Source organism: Lepidochelys kempii, chromosome 3 (assembly GCF_965140285.1).
Source record: "Lepidochelys kempii isolate rLepKem1 chromosome 3, rLepKem1.hap1, whole genome shotgun sequence".
NCBI lineage: Eukaryota > Metazoa > Chordata > Testudines > Cheloniidae > Lepidochelys > Lepidochelys kempii.
Window position 1 is genome coordinate 34,343,835 of NC_136382.1, and position 14,294 is coordinate 34,358,128.

A 14,294-nucleotide genomic window follows, 5' to 3' on the forward strand; every position below is an offset into this window, starting at 1 on the left:
TCAGGCCCTCAAGTTCTGGTTGCTGTTTATGGACTTTAAAGAGACCGTGATCAGAGCCGTCCCTTGGTATGGCAAATCAGGGCGAATGTCCTGGGGCCCGCACTTTGGGGGGCCTGACGCTTTGACAAAATCATGAGGAGCCGGGTGGGTAGGTGAGTGGGGAGGGTGAGCTGGGTGAGGAGGCGAACAGGGAGGCGAGCAGCAGCTGGGCAGGGAGTGAGGAGGTGAGCGGTGGCCACCAACAGCCCCCTACCAGTACCTCCCACTCTCCCAGCAGGCCCCGCTGATCAGCACCTCCCACTCCCTCTCAGCACCTACTGCCTGCTGCGGATCAGATATTTCGCAGTGCCAGGAGGTGCTGGGGGAAGATGGGGAAGAGCGAGGGTGCAGCGTGCCCAGGGGCAGAACTGGGTGGGGAAGAGGCGAGGCAGGGCAGAGTGGGGTGGGAAGAAGCAGGGCAGGGGTGGGGCTTGGGGGAAGGGGTGGAGTGGGGGCGGGGCCTGGGCAGAGCTCAGGGGGAAGACTCCCAGCACATTAGAAACTCAGCACCTATGTCCTGGGCTCCGCACCCCCCTAGGGACAGCCCTGACCATGATACTTTCTGTTTAGAAGAGGGGTTTGCTCCCATGGTGCTGTTTCCCCTCCACAAACACTGCTGTGCAATATGCTGCACATCAGTTGACTGCATCTTCTATCCCCAAACCTCCTTCAGTTCCATAGTATTCTGAGGGGTTGACAGAGAAAAACACCTACAAGATCTCTATCAAGCATTCTTACAATACCCACCTGCGGAAGTGAAGAAACAGATTGATAGAGCCAGAAGAGTTACCAGAAGTCACCTACTACAGGACAGGCCTAACGAAGAAAATAACAGAATGCCACTAGCCGTCATCTTTAACCCCCAACTAAAACCCCTCCAATGCATTATTAAGGATCTACAACCTATCCTGAAGGATGACCCAGCACTCTCACAAATCTTGGGAGACAGGCCAGTCCTTGCCTACAGACAGCCCCCCAACCTGAAGCAAATACTCACCAACAACCACATACCACACAACAGAACCACTAACCCAGGAACTTATCCTTGCAACAAAGCCCATTGCCAACTGTGCCCACATATCTATTCAGGGGACACCATTAAAGGGCCTAATAACATCAGCCACACTATCAGAGGCTCGTTCACCTGCACATCCAGCAATGTGATATATGCCATCATGTGCCAACAATGCCCCTCTGCCATTTACATTGGTCAAACTGGACAGTCTCTACGTAAAAGAATAAATGGACACAGATCAGATGTCAAGAATTATAACATTCATAAACCAGTCGGAGAACACTTCAATCTCTCTGGTCACGCAATCACAGACATGAAGGTTGCTATCTTACAACAAAAAGACTTCAAATCCAGACTCCAGCGAGAAACTGCTGAATTGGCATTCATTTGCAAATTGGATACTATTAATTTAGGCTTAAATAGAAACTGGGAGTGGCTAAGTCATTATGCAAGGTAGCCTATTTCTCCTTGTTTTTTTCTAACACCCCTCCCCCCCCGATGTTCTGGTTAAACTTGGATTTATGCTGGAAATGGCCCACCTTGATTATCATGCACATTGTAAGGAGAGTGGTCACTTTGGATGAACTGTTGCCAGCAGGAGAGTGAGTTTGTGTGTGTATGGGGGTGGGGGGGGGTGAGAAAACCTGGATTTGTGCTGGAAATGGCCCAACTTGATTATCACTTTAGATAAGCTATTACCAGCAGGAGAGTGGGGTGGGAGGAGGTATTGTTTCATGGTCTCTGTGTATATAATGTCTTCTGCAGTTTCCACAGTATGCATCCGATGAAGTGAGCTGTAGCTCACGAAAGCTCATGCTCAAATAAATTGGTTAGTCTCTAAGGTGCCACAAGTACTCCTTTTCTTATTGTAAAGAGAGTGGTCACTTTGGATGGGCTATTACCAGCAGGAGAGTGAGTTTCTGTGGCGGGGGCGGAGGGTTAGAAAACCTGGATTTGTGCTGGAAGTGGCCCAACTTGATTATCATGCACATTGTAAGGAGAGTGATCACTTTAGATAAGCTATTACCAACAGATGAGTGGGGTGGGAGGAGGTATTGTTTCATTGTCTCTGTGTATATAATGTCTTCTGCAGTTTCCACAGTATGCATCCGATGAAGTGAGCTGTAGCTCACGAAAGCTTATGCTCAAATAAATTGGTTAGTCTCTAAGGTGCCACAAATACTCCTTTTCTTTTTACATTTATAAGATAGGCCAATGCCTTGGGGACTAGCTACAGCTTCTTTGTGAATTTCTTGTGTGAGGTGAGGTAGAGAAAGTTGCAGTATGTCCAATCAAAGGGGACAAATGCGTAAATTAGTATGACCAGATCTTCATCCAAATGGGATAAACAAGCTTCTTCCTAGCCACAGGTGGAAGAATGATACTTACCTCCGTTTGTAAAGCACTTTGAGATCTACTGAGGAAAAGAAGGGGGTATTATTATTCCCAGTTCTTCAGTCGTTCCTGGCTTTAATTAAAACCAGTGGTTTTTGGTGCATGCACTCCCCACCCCCAAGGTTTATTCCTGAGACAGAAGTGTCTGCATTGGATAAAAAGGATACAGCTGCATGTCTTCATCGTATCATTGCATACCTGCCACTGTCAACTCAGGATCTCCCCCAACGGTTATATATAGATGTACCAACAGACTAATGTTGTGACTGACCCCTAATGGACTCTGCAGTTATAGCTGTTGGCGAGGAGGCACAGCACCACCTTCCAGACATTTTGGGAACAATTAGAAAGCACTAAATGAAGGAATCTTCCCAAACTTCATTGACTCCTGCCAGGCTAAGTAGGCTGGTTAGCAGCCCCATGTGGGTGAGCAACCAATGTGACCAGCAGATAGCACAGTATCAGAATCATTGTTCCATCTTTATCTGTTACCATGAAACGTTACCTACAGTGAAACCAGAGGTGCTTTAGTTCCATGCATTGGCCTGGAGCCAGACTGGGAAGGGTCCAGGATGTTTGCACAGGTGATGGTGTCATTGGCATTGGTACACACCCACTTTCTCGGTTGTCTTTCTTAGGATGCACTTTGGCCATTAATAGGCTGGAAGACTCTGTCTCTAGGCCAGCGATTCTCAAGCGCAGCCCTGAAGGACTTCAGGTGCAGCCACTGTGACTTTTGGGGTCCCAGAGGCCCTTGTCCAAGCTCCCTGTAGCAACAGCAGCAGCTTAAGCCCAAGCTGGGCCTGGCTGTGTTTCATTACAGTGTCGCTGGGCTGCTGCCTTTGGCCGTGAGAGGGAACCAGCCCTCTCTCCCCACCCATTTTGCTTAGATTGACAAGGGGACACTGGCAGGGCCCTGATTGGCCAGAGTTCCCTGTTTCCCAGCTTGCCTCCCATTAGAGGAGGGCAGTGTCACTAGAATCATAGAATATCAGGGTTGGAAGGAACCTCAGGAGGTCATCTAGTCCAACCCCCTGCTCAAAGCAGGACCAATCCCCAATTAAATCATCCCAGCCAGGGCTTTGTCAAGCCTGACCTTAAAAACTTCTAAGGAAGGAGATTCCACCACCTCCTTAAGTAATGCATTCCAGTGTTTCACCACCCTCCTAGTGAAATTTTTTTTCCTAATATCCAACCTAAACCTGCCCCACTGCAACCTGAGACCACTACTCCTCATTCCGTCTTCTGCTACCACCGAGAACAGTCTAGAGCCATCCTCTTTGGAACCCCCTTTCAGGTAGTTGAAAGCAGCTATCAAATCCCCCCTCATTCTTCTCTTCTGCAGACTAAACAATCCCAGTTCCCTCAGCCTCTCCTCATAAGTTATGTATGTGTTCCAGTCCCCTAATCATTTTTGTTGCCCTCTGCTGGACGTTTTCCAATTTTTCCACATCCTTCTTGTAGTGTGGGGCCCAAAACTGGAGACACTACACCAGATGAGGCCTCACCAATGTCAGATAGAGGGGAATGCTCACGTCCCTCGATCTGCTGGCAATGCCCCTACTTATACATCCCAAAATGCCATTGGCCTTCTTGGCAACAACGGCACACTGTTGACTCATATCCAGCTTCTCGTCCACTGTAACCCCTAGGTCCTTTTCTGCAGAACTGCTGCCGAGCCATTCGGTCCCTAGACTGTAGCGGTGCATGGGATTCTTCTGTCCTAAGTGCAGGACTCTGCACTTGTCCTTGTTGAACCTCATCAGATTTCTTTTGGCCCAATTCTCTAATTTGTCTACGGCCCTCTGTATCCTATCCCTATCCTCCAGCGTATCTCCCTCTCCTCCCAGTTTAGTGTCATCTGCAAACTTCCTGAGGGTGCAATCCACACCATCCCCCAGATCATTAATGAAGATATTGAACAAAACCGGCCCGAATCAAGGGCCACCTGGCTGGCTCAGGGCTAATCAGCTTGCAGGGAGAGGAGCCAGGCAGAAGCAGAGAGGTGCTGACCTGGAGAGGCTAAATGGTGCTGCTGCTGGGGGGCTGAGTCCCAAACACATCTCTTGGACTGGCAGCATTGGCCAGGGAATGCAGGTGCTGCAGTGACTGTAAGGGCCCAGCAAGGAAAGAGCACAGGCTACAGGATACAGCCAGCCAGAGCTGGAACACAAGGGCAGGGATAGGCCCAAGGAGGAGCCTGTGTGTGTGAGAAGCAGAAGCGAGCCCAAAGGTTCCAGTTGGTAGGAGCCACTGGAGAGGGCAGCCCCCACCACAATAGCAACTTCAGATTTTTCATGTGCTACTATGGATATACAGAACTTGTTTGCTAAAAAGGAAGCACAGAAGCAACCAGCTTATATTGAACCCACTATGAGTAACAACGGTAACTCCGGTTTGTTGGTACCACTTTCTGCTAGGGGAGCCATGACTTGTGCAATGAAAAGAGGGCATTTAATAGTGAGAGGGAAGAAAAGTATTGAGTTTTGTTGGAATCCATTCATCCAAAACCATTGTGATTTGTGCTATATGTAAAACAGAACTTCGTGAGATGCAATTGTACTCCACGGAGGGTCATTATAAAACTCATGAATCAGAAGTAGAGGAAAAACTATGGTGACAATTTGCTCCACAAGAAAGCTCTTGCATAAAAGCAGAAGTGAAATAGTTCAACAGCTAAAGAAACTGAAGGACTTTGTTTCCTGAAAGGATGAATTACATCTAGCAACACTTAAGGCAAATTATTGCATTGGCAGCACTGCAAACCATTTTCAGATGGTGAATTTGTCAAACCTTTAGTGCTGTCTGTTCAACCAGACAATCAATTGTTTCATCAGATAGCCCTTAGTAATGAAACAGTGCAATGACGAATTCAGGAGCTTGGCATGAGAAATTTTGTGACAACAAACTTTTTTTAAATTGATATACTTAGCAATATCTGTGTAACTTTTGTAGTATTATTAATAGTACATACTACTCTTTACATTGAAAAGATTTATTATTTTATTTACAGGGCACTTCCAAATAACCAAGTGACTAGACTGTCACTAGTATAATATTTTAACTGTCAAAACTGCAGCTACTGGAAATTTCTGTGGCCACAGCAAAAATTTGTTTGAGAGCCACTGATCTAGGCCAGCTTTGCATAGACAGTGGCCCTGCCTATCTGGGTCTCGGTCTGTTGTAACACACTCACAGCTTACTTCCTGACAAGGTCTCCCTACTCTGCCTTGCAGACTCCCAGTCTCAGGGAGACATTGGAAACTGGTGGCATGGCGTAGCAAAGACCCCCAAAGAAGTGTGACAGTTCTGATCACTGAAATTTGAAATGGATGATACAGTAGGGGATATCATTTCTTTCCCCCAATTTTATCTGTCCATTGCTCTTTCCCTATCTCTCATTCTATTCTGTCCAGTCTCCACTTACCTGTCTGCTTTTAATTGCTTCAAGCAGTAGAAAATGCCTGACTAATCTAATCGCCTTTTATGATGAGATTACTGGTTCTGTGGATGAAGGGAAAGCAGTGGATGTATTGTTTCTTGATTTTAGCAAAGCTTTTGACACGGTCTCCCATAGTATTCTTGTCAGCAAGTTAAGGAAGTATGGGCTGGATGAATGCACCATAAGGTGGGTAGAAAGCTGGCTAAATTGTCGGGCTCAACGGGTAGTGATCAATGGCTCCATGTCTAGTTGGCAGCCGGTATCAAGTGGAGTGCCCCAGGGGTCGGTCCTGGGGCCGGTTTTATTCAATATCTTCATAAATGATCTGGAGGATGGTGTGGATTGCACTCTCAGCAAATTTGCGGATGATACTAAACTGGGAGGAGTGGTAGATACGCTGGAGGGGAGGGATAGGATACAGAAGGACCTAGACCAATTGGAAGATTGGGCCAAAAGGAATCTGATGAGGTTCAATAAGGATAAGTGCAGGGTCCTGCACTTAGGACGGAAGAACCCAATGCACAGCTACAGACTAGGGACCGAATGGCTAGGCAGCAGTTCTGCAGAAAAGGACCTAGGGGTGACAGTGGACGAGAAGCTGGATATGAGTCAGCAGTGTGCCCTTGTTGCCAAGAAGGCCAATGGCATTTTGGGATGTATAAGTAGGGGCATAGCGAGCAGATCGAGGGACGTGATCGTTCCCCTCTATTCGACATTGGTGAGGCCTCATCTGGAGTACTGTGTCCAGTTTTGGGCCCCACACTTCAAGAAGGATGTGGATAAATTGGAGAGAGTCCAGCGAAGGGCAACAAAAATGATTAGGGGACTGGAACACATGAGTTATGAGGAGAGGCTGAGGGAGCTGGGATTGTTTAGCCTGCAGAAGAGAAGAATGAGGGGGGATTTGATAGCTGCTTTCAACTACCTGAAAGGGGGTTCCAAAGAGGATGGCTCTAGACTGTTCTCAATGGTAGCAGATGACAGAACGAGGAGTAATGGTCTCAAGTTGCAGTGGGGGAGGTTTAGATTGGATATTAGGAAAAACTTTTTCACTAAGAGGGTGGTGAAACACTGGAATGCGTTACCTAGGGAGGTGGTAGAATCTCCTTCCTTAGAGGTTTTTAAGGTCAGGCTTGACAAAGCCCTGGCTGGGATGATTTAACTGGGAATTGGTCCTGCTTTGAGCAGGGGGTTGGACTAGATGACCTTCTGGGGTCCCTTCCAACCCTGATATTCTATGATTCTATGAAAATGTCAGCATAGCCCCAGAAGTCCTGCATCTTCTACAAGTTACTGGTCCTGAGGCAGCAGCTGTCCATCTGTCCTGAAGCACATCTCTCAGATGGGGAAGAAAGAGGAAGAGTCACAACTGACACCAACAGGCTGCAGACATGAATTGAGTTTAAGTAGGCACAAGCTCTCTGTATGCCATCCTCTACCACTTGGGTATAGCTGGCTGTGCAGGCAATGGGAAGAAAAGTCATCAGTTGGGCAACAGGTGATGGTATATATGAAAGCAGTGCAATGGTAGGATGGTGAGACACACTGCACCACTGAAAATTCCTAAAAGCAGTGTCCCATAAAACATGGAATACTTGAGAGATCTGTCAAAGAAGATCATGCAAAGGGGGGTCCTTAGCCAAAGAGAAGCACAACTTGCTCTTCACAGGGATCCCAAATAGATTACACCTAAGATCCAGAAACTTCCCCACCACTATTGGGATGGTGGACATTTGCCAGGCCCCAGGTGACATGTACATGGACATTGCAGCAGCAAAGATGGTTAATGCACATTTAAGAAAAGTTACAACTAGATGTTGGTATTGACAAGATTTTGAAAAAGTAAGAAACTTAACATTTTCTTTTGTTTATTCCTTTGTCTGTCTTGTTCAGATAGACTATTTTTGGGAGAAGAGACACCAGCACTGGAAGCTTGTATAAATAGATCTAGTAAAAGCGAAGCAGAAGGACTCACAGCAGGTACCCAGAGTAGCTTGACTTCTCAGCCAAATTTCATGTAGTGACTGCTAAATGGAGAGAAAATTATTATTTTAACAGTTGCATTGTCTTTGTTGAACATCTGTATTTAGGAACATAGCTACTGAAGCTGGGGATGGTGGGTGAGTGAGAAGGCAGAAGAGAATAATTTCTCTGTTGTGAGTTATGAGATCTATCAGTTCTGCAATATTGGCACTTGCTAATGCATAAACTGTTTTGGACCAACTGCTTTTTCAGTTCTGGCACTAGTTCAATGCCCTTTGAACAGGCCATCAGGTAGAAAAGACTTATTTTTTTATCTGCATCTTTCTTCTGCTGTCTGTGGACACCAAACTTCTCTATACCTACTTCAGTTTCCCGAAATAATGTAGTGATTTGTTGTTTCAGTTGGTGCCTTTCTGAAAAGGATGGTGTATTCTTCACAACCAAAGAACACTATAATATACAGGGAGAGAGAGTGGCTACCGTACAAGCTGGCAATGTCCATCATTACTTTGTTATTTTTAGCTATTACATCATTGCAATTAACTCTGTGCCACTCATTCAAATTAAGGCTAGAACCTCTGCTTTAAGAGTGTGAGCTTTCAGTGATTTAGTCATCTGTATTTATATTAAACATTTGACAAAGGAATACTTGGTTTTTACTTTTGATTTTTACTTGGTTTAATATTGTGTTCACAGAGTGCACCCTGCTGGCTCATAACAGAACCAACAAAAATGAAAACTTCAACCAAAAGTCAAGTTATAGATTTGGGCTTTTAAATGTGTATTAGAAAATCCTAACCTTGTTATTTTCTTATTCAAGTATCATTCCCTTGGCCCTATAGCTATGCACAGGTCTACTGCACTTAAACATGAACACACTAACAATTAGAGAAGTATTTTAAAAAATGGCTGAACTATGGCTTTCTGACCTGACAATTTTAAGCTGGGATATTGCAAAGCACTTTGTGTTTCTCTTGTGGGTGATCCCACAAAATGACAGGGTCACTCGTGAAGTAGAAAGGGACCTTGGGCTTTTTAGGCAGCACAAGTGTTTCTCCCACCCACGCAAACCCAAAAACATCAGCTCACGGGGCCGAAGATAAAAAACAAACAGATTATTTTTTAAAAAGAAAAGGAGGACTTGTGGCACCTGAGAGACTAACCAATTTATTTGAGCATAAGCTTTCGTGAGCTACAGCTCACTTCATCGGATGCATACTGAGCTGTAGCTCACGAAACTTATGCTCAAATAAATTGGTTAGTGTCTAAGGTGCCACAAGTACTCCTTTTCTTTTTGCGAATACAGACTAACACGGCTGCTACTCTGAAACCTGAGATTATTTTTTATCAGTTTCAAGAAAAAAACGTAGCAGGGTTCGTTTCTGGGTCTCCACACAGTTTAGTTTAGACTACTTTGAGAAATTTAGGCCTACAGTCTTCTAGGCAGAATGGACTATGCTCTCTTCTTTATATAGGTCATTTTTGAAGTCAGTCTGTTCTCCTCTACCGCATTAGAATAGGCCCTGGTAGTTGAAGCAATTTACTTTTGATAAAATCCTGTCAAGTAAATATTTCTCTTTTACAGGAGACCTGTGGGAGTATAAGGAGGAACATGAGGTCATTTATTGCTCACCTAAGGCCCAGTTCAAAGCTAACTGAAGTCAATAGAAAGACTAATTGATTTCAGTGGGCTTTGGACATCCCTGAGCACCCAATTCTACAAGATCCTTACTCAGACCGAGTTGCACTTCCTCAAACTTTTGGTTGGAAGGAGTGTAAACAAGGATGAGATTACTAACACTAAAAGGGTAACAAAAGGTCTGTTCCAATTGGATTAAATCAGTAACTCTTTCAAATAATATAGAATATTTCCAAAAAATGTCATAACACCTGTCTCAGTACCTTTGTTGCACACAATTAACATTGCACTAGGAAAAACTGGATTAGTTGTGCTAAAGAATTATAGTTGGGAATAGGCTGACCAGATAGCAAGTGTCAAAAATCGGGACAGGAGGTGTGGGGTAATAGGTGCCTATGTGAGAAAAAGATCCAAAAATCGGGACTGTCCCTATAAAATCGGGACACCTGGACACCCTTCTTGGGAAAGAGTGCTATCCCTTCCAGCTAACCTAAGTGTGCTATGCCGGCTAGAAGATACACATATGGTGAAAGTGTGTGTGAGAGAGAGACATTGTGTATATATGAGAGAGATGGTGTGTGTGTGTGTGTGTGTGTGTGAGAAAGAATTTGTTGTGTGGAACTTTGGTCTGGTCTACACCTATACTTAGGTTGACGCAGCTACATCACTCAGGGCTGTGAAAAAATGTTCACACTGCATTGTAAAAGGTCAACTTAACCCCCAAAAAGAAAAGGAGTACTTGTGGCACCTTAGAGACTAACCAATTTATTTGAACATAAGCTTTCGTGAGCTACAGCTCACTTCATCGGATGCATACTGTGGAAACTGCAGAAGATTCCACAGTATGCATCCGATGAAGTGAGCTGTAGCTCACGAAAGCTTATGCTCAAATAAATTGGTTAGTCTCTAAGGTGCCACAAGTCCTCCTTTTCTTTTTGTGAATACATACTAACAGGGCTGTTACTCTGAAACTTAACCCCCAAAGTAGATCCAGCTAGACTGAGAGAAGAATTATTCCATTGACCTAGCAACTGCCTCTTGGAAAGGTGGATTATCTACATCAAGGGAAAAATCCCGTCAGGGTAGGAACTGTCTACACTACAGTGGCACAGCTGCAGCACTGTTGCTGTGCCATTGTAGTGTAGGCATACCCTAAAAATATTGGTTATACCTAGATATATTCACTCAGACCCTGGAAACCAGCACAAAGTCTGAGCAGCCAGATGGTATATGCTTGGGCTCTCCTCTCTCCTGAAATATTTTCCCATTTTAGTACTTCTGTATTGATTTAAGTGTGAATTTTATTTTGGCTTTGAAAAACAGATCACATTTGAGGACACCAGAAAAGAAACTAATTAGCAGAAGTAGTTCTACATTGTTCCTCTTGTGTGAGCAGCAAATAAAAGCCTGGAATACTCTCGCTCAGCTATTTTCTAGAATAGACTATTGAAAAGTGTTTCTATTCAAATATGAAACAAATAGCAGCTAACAATGAAGTGAGTTTGTTTGATTTGCTTTATCTAAAAACTCTACATGGCATATGTACTTATTATATAAAAATCACACAGAGACAGAGTGATGGAACTAATCCGGAAACAACATACAGTAGCAGAATAACCTGGCTGTAGTTTGTTTTAGCAAATTCTTCAAAAGCATCTAAGTGCTACAAAAGTGGCATCTTTCAGGAAGCATGCTTTGTTCCAGAGCCAAATGAGAATCATGATTTTAAGGTCCCCCCAAAGTGGCCTCTGGATGGCTAAAGGAACTGGTATCAAAATACAACCTCACTTTTCAAAGTTACTATTTTAAATCAAGCCTAGGTCAGAAGTGACCAAAAGTTTCTACCAGCTGTTTTATTGCCTAAGTAAAATGAGTCTGTTGGTCTCACCCAAATTGCCGTAAAATTTTCATAAAAACTGCTAGCGTAATTGGCATCCTTCAGTCTCAGAAGAAAGGTAAAGGACAGAATGGGCTTGGAGAATGGAACCACTCTCTTGTTCTTAAAGGTTCTGAGTTAGCGTTGGGAAGCCTGCACTACCTCTGTGTCTATTGTTTGTATAAATAGCCTCTGGTAGCCATTTTAAGATGAACCTCAAATGTGATAGACTGGACATTTTGCCTGAGGTTTGTGTTAAAATATTTCACATGCTCTCTCTGTGATGCAGTGAATTCCTTGGCTGCTGAGATACCATACAGGAGGATGATCACACAATTAAAGGCACAACTCAGGAAATCCTTCTAAAAACAGACTAAATTGAAATCTGTGTAGTGATTGTGGAAACGCCTATGAGACTGAACAATTGGACTGCACATCTGATTGCAAGCTGCATACATCTCTGAAAACTTAACCTCTTCTCTAAGGGGAATTACTTAGCAAAACAAATCCTGATTATGAACCATATTCTGCTGAAACAGAAGGTGGAATTACAAGAGAATAAGGATTGCTCCCACACTATGCAAGTGTTAGAAATACAGTCTGAATAATAATTTCAGGAAGCCCTGTGGTATTTACAGAACAATTTACACAAATGCTTGACTGAAATATCTAAACCGATTGTGTGTGGAGAACAGTTGCCGCATTCAACTACAAAAGAAGGATGAAAGGAATAACTAAGTGGGCAATCATCTTGTGGACTTGACTTTTAAAATGTACAGAAGTTGTGTCCCTACTTTGCATACAATAAAATCAGGTAACTGCATGTGCAAGTGGCCCATTAGATGCATAAATGGCCACTTGCACACACAATCATCCAGTTCCCCTGCACACTGCTGTAATTGCACATATAATTCTTTAACAAATTCAGGCACTGTACCTTTCATGGATATGAAAGGCAAAGTTTGTCCTGATAGCAGTGAGAAAGACTACGAGATACAAGAGAGGAAAATTGTATTTCCCCCAGATTCTGACGAGCAACATAGGCAAAATTTAATGTATTAATGCAGGGAAATTTTGGTCAGAGACACTGGAGTAAATATCTGCTCTTATAAAGAGGTACAGTATATATAACCTCTGGTATTCAGACACAGCAGGAGACAGGACTTGGGTTTTAAAAGGTCTCATCTAACTAGCTGTCAAGCTAGCGAACAGGATCAGCAAGGGAGTTCTTCAGATGAAGGAGAAGCAACTATGTGACCGTTGGGGTGAGTTTGTGGTCTGGTGCTTGCTTGCCATCTGCCTTCTTTATTGAAGCTTATAGGTCTCTTTTGGGGCCTGATAAAGTTATAAGTGTTTGCATACAAATGCTAGAAGTCTAAATACTAAGATGGGTGAACTAGAATGCCTGGTATTAAATGAGGATATTGATATAATAGGCATCACAGAAACTTAGTGGAACAATCATAATCAGCGGGACCCAGTAATACTAGGATACAATATATATATGAATGACAAAGTGGTTTGTGCTGGTTGGGGGTGGCACTATAAGTGAAAGAAACCATAGAGTAAAATATAGTAAACATCTTAAATGAATCAAACAATACCACAGAGTCTCTGTGGATAGAAATTCCATGCTTTTGACTAATAAGAGTAAAGCAGTAGGAATATAGTACTGACCATCTAACCAGGGTGGTGTGGTGGTGGCTGAGAAATGCACAGGGAGATGAGAAGCTACAAAAACTGAAAACCCAATAATAATGGGGGATTTCAACTATCCCCATATTGACTGGGACCCACATGTCACCTCAGGAAGAGATACTGAGATAAAGTTTCTAGAAGCCATTAATAACTGTTTCTTGGAGCAGCTGGTCCTGGAACCCACCAGGGGAGAGGCAGTTCTTGATTTAGTCCTAAGTGGCACACTGGATCTGTCCAAGAGGTGAATATAGCTCAGTAATAGTGACCATAATTAAACGTAACATCTTTGTAGGGGTGAAAATACTAAAGAAACCCACTGTAGCAGCATTCAAAAAGGAACTACACAAAAATGAGGAAGCTAGTTAAATGGAAATTAAAAGGAACCGTCACAACAGTGAGATTCCTGCAAGCTGCATGGAAACTTTTTAAAAACACCACAGTAGAGGCTCAAACTATACGTATACCACAAATTATAAAATACAGCAAAAACAAAACAAAACAAAAAAAGAAACCCGGAGTGCCAAAAAGGTACCACCACAGCTAAGCAACAGAGTAAAAGAGGTGGTTAGAAAGAAAAGGACATACTTTAAAAATTGGAAGTCAAATCCTTCTGAGGCAAGTCAAGTGTAAAAGTATAATTAAGCCGACCAAAAAAGAATTTGAAAAGTAACTAGCAAAAGTCTGCTGCAGTTTCCACGGTATGCATCCGATGAAGTGAGCTGTAGCTCACGAAAGCTCATGCTCAAATAAATTGGTTAGTCTCTAAGGTGCCACAAGTACTCCTTTTCTTTTAGCAAAAGACTGAAAAACAGCAATTATTTTTCCACACACACAAGAAGCAGGAAGCCTGCCGGACAGTCAGTGGGGCCACTGGATGATTGAGGTGCCAAAGGAACTTTCAAGGAAGACAAGGCCATTGTGGAGAAGTGACATGAATTCTTCGCATTGGTCTTTACTGCAGAGGATGTGAGGGAGATTCCCACACCTGAGCCATTCTTTTTAGGTGAGGTATCTGAAGAACTGTCCCAGACTGAGGTCTCAGCAGAGGTGGTTTTGGAACAAATTGTTAAACTAAACAGTAATTGAAACTGCAGAACTATTAACTGTGGTATATAACCTCTCTCTTAAATCAGCCTTTATATCAGGCGACTGGAGGATAGCTAATGTGATGCAGACCTTTTTTTAAAACCCTCCATAGACAATTTTG